This window comes from Morone saxatilis, unplaced genomic scaffold, assembly GCF_004916995.1.
Source record: "Morone saxatilis isolate NCDOM2014 unplaced genomic scaffold, NCSU_SB_2.0 Contig11, whole genome shotgun sequence".
NCBI lineage: Eukaryota > Metazoa > Chordata > Actinopteri > Moronidae > Morone > Morone saxatilis.
The window spans coordinates 28,168,527-28,178,760 of NW_023339663.1; the positions used below are offsets into that span (position 1 = coordinate 28,168,527).

The 10,234-nt window shown below is 40.6% G+C and overlaps 1 protein-coding gene across 2 annotated transcripts in view; it reads right to left on the reverse strand.

Moving 5' to 3' along the window:
* znf536 (zinc finger protein 536) overlaps positions 1-10,234 on the reverse strand; it is a 179,602-nt gene that overhangs the window by 156,852 nt on the left and 12,516 nt on the right. The gene's annotated exons all lie outside the window — the stretch shown is intronic.

The window sequence follows — 10,234 nt, forward strand, 5'->3', positions numbered from 1 at the left end:
AGTCTAGCTGCCTCGCAAGGTTAGTAACAAAGGATTCCAGCTGAAAACATAAGTATTAAGACTCTTGTTTTTTGGGAGTAGAAGAGGGAAATGTGTGACATTGTTCACAAAGTTAGGGGTCAAGAGAGTGTCCAACAAAAGGTGGACATAGAAGACTGCTTTTAATAAACGTTGGTCTCTTTTTACAACTGCAATTGTTCCCTACCAATAACCATGTAGTTATGGTTAAGTTGATTTGTAGGTTCATATTATTAGGCTAACATTATCACATTTCTTCTTTCCTTTGGCTAGCTAGTAGGGGGCGAGGCTTACCAATTAGGCTTAACAGCAGTCGGGTTGATGTTTATACTACTGTTGGACTGAGAGACAGCCTACCTGTTGGCCTACTTGTCTTTTGCTTACAATCACATTTTTAAAACATCCTGAACATTCTTTGTTGTTTAACTTTCAAGGACTACGACTGCTCAATAAATGGTAATGTATCACGCATCTGTTGGGGTCGCAACCACATTTTGAATTGGATGCAATTATCCTCTGCTCACTAAAGTTTCAGTGGATAAATGAAGCATCCGGCATTGTATTTAATGTCCTAATTGTGCAACGTGACTTTTGCCCACAATTTTACACTAGTGAAAATAACGTTTGAAATAGAAACACCCACAATTCTATGATCCGTCACCATGAAACATCATCTATCTGAAATAGGATTGTGAACATATTTGAGAGTGCTGGCCTTGTAGCCACCAGGCGCTGTTGTGCTTCCACACCACTCTGGCTTTCTGTCATTAGCGATGCATCGCCCCGACCGCAGGCACAGATTGTGTTTAAAAAAAAAAAAAAAACAGTCCTTGCCAGCCAGCCACCATCTACCATTGCAGGCCAATTATAAATGGCAAATTACTATACAGCTTTGCTTACTCACTCTCCCCCTCTCACTCACTCTTTTTAACAGCAGTGCCTGGCCAGACTCCACTGCTTCTCTTGAATAACATGTGTAGATGGCCCTTTGTGTTACAAGCTGCTGGACGCTTGTTAGTTCACACTTTTTCACCGAGAGAGCTTAGAGGGGGAGAAAGAGCGATAGGCATTTATACTTTTATCACCTTGAGCTTGTTTCAGACGTTGCAAAGTGTGGTTCTTATTTTGTAATCCTTCTTGAACATTTTTAGGTGTCAAATTGTGGTTTTGTGCAAGTCTTTAGGTAATATTAAAATGTAAAAATATTATCCAAATACTCTGAGTGCAAGGCTGACTCTAAAGATCACCAGTTACCAGTTGCTGAACTCTAATAAATTAAAGCGAATAAATCCTTCAGGAAAAAACGGGGAGGAGGAAAAAAGAACAGAAATGATCTTGAGAGATCTTAATATAACTTTAAACATGCTGAGTGAGAGTGAGCTTTATGCACAAAATAAAAATCAAAAAAGAAAAAGCAGAGTTCAATTCAAACTGGGGCAAAGCAGCAGAAACGGGTTTCTCTTACAACTTCTACACTACACTACCTATCTTTCTCTCTGCTTTAGTTTCTACTTTTACCCTTCCCACACACTCAGTAAAGATGAATATGGGATTTATGTTTAAAGAATTATTTTATTGATACTGAGAAAAGGGAGAGCAGAAAGCAAAAGAGAAAAATGACTTATTGGTATTTTTGTGGTTTTGGTTGGATGCCCATTAGTCCTAAATCACTGCTCTTCTTTAAAGGTTATATATATATATGAGATATAAAGTATTAATATAGCAGCAAACAACTACTTGCTAAGATATAGTGGAGTAATTATGATGTCACAATGATGTGTGAGGTAAAATTACAGTTTTTTTCAATGGAGTCAGGTGGCGAACAATAGCAATTTCTGGTCTGGCTAACGGCTGTTTCTGGTTAAACAAAAGGTAGGGATCATTTCCATAATGTTGTCAGACACTTAGAATAACAACCTGCACAGTGGCAAAAACACGCACTTTTAGCTGACATAATTTACAGGCACATTTTACCCAAGAATTAGCTATGCTGCTGCCATTTACATCTAACTTTGACCAAACCAGTGTTGGTGATTGTTGGAAAGACTGGAAAGACAACCAAAGATGGAAGTGTGTTTAACGATTATCTGCTAGGTTAAATTACTGTTTTGGTCGTAGTGCTCAATAGTCTGAGATACTGTGCTCTGGTACAACATCTAGTAGCAGGGAATTAGTTGTATAACCTTTAAAATAACATATAAATGTAGACTTCAGCAAATCAGAATAGATAACAAATAGGTTGTACACACGTTTCCAATCTGAGATGTATATTTGCTGTGATTGGATACGTTCTCTCCCATTTTGCTGTGACACAGATGCCAGATTGTTACCTGATTGCTAATGTCTGGCTGCTCTCTCTTTGTCTCTCCCTGTCCCTTTCTCTCTGTGTTACCTCTATTTTAATCATATGCCATGGAAATGGTGATTTATGTCATGTGACCAGGTACCTTTCATCTTATCAGGAACAATGACTACTAATTGTTATTTGTGGATTACTCAGATTTTATTCCTCATCTGATATTTACTCTACACGGTGTGTATTGATCCGTAAATGCCATAATCAGACAAGATCTCTTTTTAGCCACATTAGATCCTCACATTCACACCCTCATCTTTTGACTTCATTAGTTAGTTTGGTAAATTTCAAATTAACATTATTTTATCACATGAAGTGCTTGGAGACAAACGAAAAAGTACAAACGTCTCTAATTCACAGGTTGTGTTAAAGTGGTCCCAAAAATCCACACACAGCAACTTGTAACTTATATTGCAATTGAAGCTGAAGGAACATGATAATCTTTACAATGAGTAAAAGAAGCAAGGGAGAAATCTGACATTGCGCTCAACCCGGAGTTTCAGGTATGAAATAACATAAGCCATGTTTTAGCCATCTAAAAATTAAGAAATGAGAAAATGGCTGATTGCAACAGCAATGCGTGCATGCATGCATACCACACACAGTCAGTTGATGTTATCTTGCAGGTCTTGTTTTCGAGCAACTTGCGCTGCTGAAAAAATGTATGCAAATACACCAGGTCACTTGTTTTCAGTCTGGTTTATACTGGTAGCAAATGAGATGTGGAATAATTGGTAGCCAAAAATGAAAGGCAAGATCAGCAGAAAAAAATGTTCCGTTCTTCCTCCACTCTTTCTTTCCCCATCTTTTTTAAAGGCACTTTCAAGACTTAATTTACTTGCAGTAAGAGTTTGAGTCATTTTGAAAAAAACAAAGCTTTGAAGCTTTGAAATCAACAACAAAAATCAAATTCATGTAAGCTAGCCAAATGGTGATGGAAAATGCCAAATCTCTTGACCAAATGTAAGAGAATTAAAAAGAGGGAAAAAAGGAAAATTAGGCCAAGTCTGGCCATACAATAACTTCGACAACTGATGAACACAGAAACTGAGACAGATGAGTTAAATTTTCATCCAGGCCAAATTACTGAAATTGTAATGAAGTAATTGAAATAACTGAAACAACAAATGTTCAAAACAAATGATCAAATTACTTTAAAAGTCAAACATGACTTATTGTACAAGCAGAACTTTAAAAATGTATCATGACTACAGTATCAGAGAGTGTAAATATAAAGAAAGCATTAATTATTGTTAATTAGGTGGTTAGGTGACTTAAATTGGACATCTGAATGGAAACATACAGTACAATGCAGCAACCATATCCTCAGGTAAATGTGTTCTGGCTTAAGAATAAAGTAGTTATAAATGTTATTTAAAAAAGACGACAACAAAACACATTAATATTAAAGGTACTACAAAGAGTTTACAACCGGTTATTAATTAATTTCATACTGATGTCTCTATATAACCTACATAAATAAACAAGACCATCAGCGAGAAGAGGCTATTTCTATATAGTTATACTTAAAGCCTGCCATCATGTCAGATTCCTCTTGAAATAAATTAAACAAGGTGGTAGAAACACTATCTGTTTTGTCCACAGGGGCTGCCAGAATCACCACAAAATGTCCAAAGAAACCTGACTTCAATGACCTGTGACACTCTCCACACTTTTGTATCCTTTGGTATTTCTCCTTGTCTCCTTACTGTACATTAAGTAATTTAGTGACATGAGATTACAGGTATTCTGGGGACTAAAGCAGTCCTCTTGAGAACTACCTCCTGTAAGGTTTCGAGGTCTCTCTATTTAATGTAACCGCACACTCACAAAAAGCCATTCCTCTGAGCTTGCCATGATGAAACACTCCCAAACAGTGCAACAGTGGGAGAGAGTGAGACAGAGCATCAGAAAGAATGTAAGAGTTGCAAGATGAGATGGATTTTTGTCTGTCTGACAGGTAACACCCAACCTGTTTTCTTCTCTGTCTCCGAGGCAGTTGTGTCTGCCTCACAGCATTACTGTCAAGTTGATCTATGACGGATCCACTCTAACTTCTCTTCCTCATGTTAGCCTTATGGCTGTGTTCACAGACAGCATGTTCAACACTTGGAGCAGGCCCATTTTTAAACCTGTTTGAGTTCTGGGGACAAGTGTTGCAAAGTAGTTAAAGCTATAGAGATAAAATTAAGGATATGTTCCACTGGTTCTCAGTTAAAGAGGAAGCAGATTATGGTTTTAGAAAAGGTTAGCATAAGGTTAGCATGTGCAGACAGATGAAAAGCATTATAATATAAAGGAAAAATTTTGTAAGTATCGCTCAATCAAATGATTGATTTGTGGAAACAACCCAGAGCGGCCGATTTCTGAACTCCAAACCAAGAATATGAGTCTGGTTAAACTTTTCAGAGATGGCGTTTTCAAATTTCATTATCGTATGATTGTGCATACAAGTCTTTTGTGTATTCTGCTGTGGTTTTCTTGCTTAGCGTGACGCACAGCACTGCTTGACTCCACATGATTCAGCTTTGACTTTACAAGTGAAAGCAGCGTTCAAAACAGACGTAGGTGGCTGTTACAACTGGAAATACGAGTTGGTGTACCAAACACAGAGGTGACGACTTGGATCAATAGCGCTAGCACTGAGTATACGGTGTGTCGTCATAGGACCACACACAGGCCTCACACGTAGCCACAGCAATCAGAGTGCTGCCTTTGCTATCTGACGGGGAGCACCACTAGGGAAATGAGGCGCTGTGTGTATGAGTGTGTGTTGTGCACATGTGTGTGAGGGAGAGAAAGACCTCAGAGCCCTAGGGATAGTGTGTCACATAAGCTCCATCACAAGGCCGCTTTATTGGGCCTGGCATGGGTCAGACCCCTACTGTCATCTTCAAATATGCCCGCCACCTGCTCACACACACACGCACACACGGCTACACACATGAACATGCAAGCACATGCATGCTCACACATCCATATGTGTACACGTTCACCATACACACACTCATGCATACACAAACCAGCACACATGGCTTGCAAAGAATTCATCTGGTGTTTTCTGGTAATTGCAACAAAAACACCAAATTTGGACGTGTCACATTCATTTCCCAGGACCCCAGAGTGGAGGGCTAATTTCTAACAGCCTCCCCCTCTCACACGCAGACCTCTGTCCTTTTTTCTCCACCCGCCCTTCTTCTTTTTTTTTTCACCCTGTCATCTCAGAGGGAGAAAAAAAAGGCAGTCTTTTATACACCGGCAAGTTTCGCAGGCGGTTATTTGCTTTAGAGAGGCAAAAATTCCTAATTCGTCTACCCAGAAAGTGTTCATGCCACTCTGCCTTCAGATTCCACATGTCTAAGATATACGCCCAGGCCTCTGTGCCAGGGACTCAGCCGCCAATAATATAAATTAGCAATGCAATAAGATTTGCAACGCCGCCACAATCAGCCCTCAATGCATAAGCAAATCAGCCTCTTTCTCCCTTCTTTTCTGACTAATGCCAGTCGAGGTTTTGTCAGAATAATTTCAATACAATGTAGATTTTGTACGTGTGACAATGCAGGCAGGCTTTATATAGACTGTACTTGTGTGTCTGTATAGTGTATTATGACGTTTTTGTATTGCTTTTCGATCTGTTCATAGTCCATTTTCTAGCATTTTACACATATGTGAATGCATTTATTTGCTACCCACATACAACTGGCACACTGAACTCTCCATTATCACAAAATTAGCCCACGTGCGTAAAAGTGCGAGTGTGTGTATGTGAGCGCCTGTGTGTGCTTTTTTTCCCCCTCTTCACGAGCACAAGTCTGGTTGTGTGCACGACCGTGTGAATCGGTGTGTGCACGTGTCGTTTATGTGTGACAGTGTGTGCATGCGTGTATACGTGTGTGTGGGTGTGTGTGTGTGTGTGTGTGTGTTCCCTGATGGAGATAAGTCTGAGTGGTTAGGAGGGAACAGATGTCAGCTGGTGTTGGCTGCCAGGAAGACTGAACAAAGCCAATCACGTTACCTTCCTGTCCAAAACGCATGGCAGACGGAGACCTGCATCTAACAACAATTTGTGGCATTGACTCTGAGCATGCCACCCTGCCTGCACCCCCCCTCACCCACCCCACCCCCACCTTACACACATAAACACACACAGCACCATCATCCTGTTTGGAATAAACCTGGTAAACGACTGGTGGAGATATTAAAGATTGCAGGGGGAACTAACAAAATGGCGTCTGTAATGTGATCTGCCCTTGTTGCTACAGTAGCTTAATCATTCATAAGCCTGTACAATGGAAAGACTGGCAAGCATTACTGAGTCTCTACCAGGGTCCTTTGTTCCTTTTCAAAAATTATTCTTAACTGTTTTCCCCCCAACCTATCGTTCATTAAATCTGATGTCTGAATGTCGTAAATTGTTTGTTGTTGTTTTGTTTTTTTTCCGCAGTTATACGCTGATAAGAAAACAGCATTTAAATGTTAGCTGACTGCTCCAAATAACTAATGTCCCCTCTTGTTCCTTCCCCTCTGTCTCTCCCTCTCATTCTTTCTCCGTCGAACACAATCATATTAGCAGTAAGTTACTTCATGCGCCGGGATGAAAGTGTAAAAGCTAATTTGGGGAGAGAAACACACAGATCTTAATTCCTTTGAAAGAGGAGAGTGAGTCATGTAGAAAAGCATATGCACCATGTATCATAAACAATAGGGTGTTGTGAGAGAAGAGAATAAAACACCCACGCATGCATGCGTACAGAAACGGGAAAATGTAAAAAAATAAATATTGTAAATAAGAACGTGATTATGTCAGAAATGTCCAATACCATTACCATTTTATTATACAAATGCAAAATGTAATTATACGTCCAAACAAAGCCTAGAATCTGCATTATGCTGATTCAAAATTCTCTTAACGCTGATGAAACCAATTTCACAAGGCCTGCAAAACCACAAATTCCTCCCTCTCTCAAGCCAGAGTTTAATCTCAATGACAGTAAGACAAGAGGACAGTTGTCCCAGTAGGCAGACAGACACTCATAACCCCGTCGGGCAGCGAACTCAAGGACCCGACTGTCACAGCCACCCCGGTTGGGGCGGAGGGGTAAAATAGATAGCTGTGGGACTGAGGTGTCCCATTCGGGCTAAACGCACAGAGGTGACTGGGAAGACCAAAACCGGGTGAACCAACTCTAAGTCATGTGGGCTGCAGCTGATCAACCCAGCATGTTTGACCAGACTGCATTCAAAATTCTCCCATTTATTATCTAATTCAGCCAGAGACAGTAAGTAGAAGAAGAAAAACAGCAAAGAGGACGCACTTTGAGACGACAGTTTCTTCCAAATATGTGTGTGTGTGTGTGTGTGTGCGGTAGTCGTCTTGGCATCTTAGCCTTGACTGACAGATCCTTGGAGATTGTTACAAATCTGTTGACCTTTGACCTCCCCACTGAGTTGTAAAAACCACACTCCATTTCCCTTAAGACTTTAACAGCCTGCACAAATGGTGCGCGTGTGTGCATGTGTGCTTGCCTCTGTATACGTGTGCGCACACCATGTTTGTGTGTGTGTGCGGTGTAACCCTGAGGTTAAAGAGCAATCTGCAGCCAATTAAGCGCTTCACTAGGAGGGCCCTGCTTCCATGAATGAGAGGAATGCTCTACGAGCTTAAGAGAGAGGGACTTGACTCAGTGCTTTGGAAGCAGCGGTATATGTGTGTGTGTGTGTGAGTGTGTGTGCGTGTGTGTGTGTGGTAGCTGTGTGTCATGGTTGAGACGTTTGTATGCTCGCTTGTGTGCTGGTAACAATTAGGTGTCAGGGAGCTAATGTAAGGGTTTAAAAGTTCACCACATACAGAAGACTGGTTTCAAACAGGGTAGAGAACTTGAAAGCAGCAGTCCTGACCTAATTTACCACCTACTGAGGCAATCACACACCCCCAAACCTCTAAAGAACATCAGGTATGGAGAGTGAAAGTTAACTATAATGTTGATCTGCATCATTGTTTGTTTCCTACTGAATGATATTCAGGAAAAAAAGTTCTGTACTCACTACTTATCTATCAAAGAAATGTTTCTGGTTTCACGTCAAACTTTTCAAAATGTACTAAGGATATGAAGAGACACCGGTATTGGTTCTATAAAGGTTTCTTTTTGTAGTTGTTACAGCATAATCAATGCAAATTCCTCCCCAAAACACATTTAAAAACGAGACTGAAAGTGCAACTTTACAAGAAACTTTTGAGACCTGTCTTAAAATTCAGATTATTGGATTTTAGACTTTTAAAGACCCCATGGACACCCTGATCTTTTATTTTTAGTTGGATCTTAAGGTCATGAGGAATTTGTAATTAATATTTAAGGAGCCACTTTCCTCTTGTTGGTGATCTGGAATAACATTTTATACCTATATATGCTCAGGGTGGATTCATTTTGTGGACTTTTGGAGTTTATGATGGCTTTTGCATTTTGTATAAATCTGTAGAAAGATTAGCATTAAACTGCCAATAGCAAAGAAGATTAAGGCAAACAGTTACCTTGTGTCTTGATCATATTTGATCATTTCATTTACAAGCAAAAGGCTGAAAAATCTGCTGTGTTTCAGCACGAACCCTTCACCAGAGTCTCAGTATCTGTCAAAATAATCGCAATATGCTTTTGTACCATATCGTACAGCCATAGAGTCCAGTCAATTGGAATTTAAACGGCCCTAAACCACAAAATTGGCCAAACTTGTGACAACCTCTATCTTTAGACGTCAGTATTCATAGTAAGTCATGACAACGGCTGCGTACACACTGCAAGCATTAACGCTCAATTCTGGTTCGTTGCTCACATTATCTGTTAAATGTGGCTTCATATCAGATTCTAGTGTGAACAGGTCACGGTCCTGAAGTGACCCACATGACAAACGTAGATGTAGAGTAACATCAAGGCTACATGAATTCTGATATGACTGTTCACACTTCAGACCTGTACCTGATTTTGATCACATATGAAGATTCCAGTTAATTTGTGACGTTCACACGGTCACAATCTGAGTCACATATAAACAAAACAAACGGTGTGTGAACAGTAAACCAGCCTGCACAGACCCTGAAACTGAAAGAGTTAAACTGAATTCAGTCATTCATTTGATCATACCTGTGCTTTTCTTACTGTGACCTGTCAAAAAGGCCTCTTGTATACAGTAGCATTCAATACTTGCTCTCATAGTGTTCTTCATTGTGTGTTTGGTTGTCTGGTTAAAATAAAAAGGTATAATTCTATGTGCAACTGATTATTTTTCGATCTGCAAATGGAAACTCTTTCATGAACCGGTTGCAGTTTACACTTTACTGTTTTCCTTGTGTGTCAGGTATTATGGAAAAGATAAATACAATTATTACACGAAAATTATGTTTCATAGCAAGATAAGAAAAAGTAGCTGGAGCGAAGTGAGGAGGGGAACCAAAAAAGCAAGGGGCCAAGGAGGGAGGAAGGGAGGCAGGAAGGGTCGGTGTCCATCCTGCTCTCCTTCTCCTCCTCCTCCCAGCAGCTCCTGCCATCCATCAGTGGGTGAGCAGAGAGGATCGGGCCCAGAGTAATGAGCCGTAAGCCCCCTTACACGTGTTGACGCGTCGCTAAATAAGATCCATTTACCTAGGCTACCGCCGCCGCGCCCCGCCGACGACTGGAGGAGAACGCACCGCGTCTCAGACACACCTCTTGTCAGACACACTCGTGCACGCCGGCAGTTTCTGTGTGCGTGTGAGCTGACTTCCGCTCCTCTCTGGTTAGCAGTATCTATCTGTAAATCTGCCTGTGTGTGTCTCAGTGAAAGGATATCTATGTGTTTGTGCTGTCTGTGTGTGTGTTAGTGTGT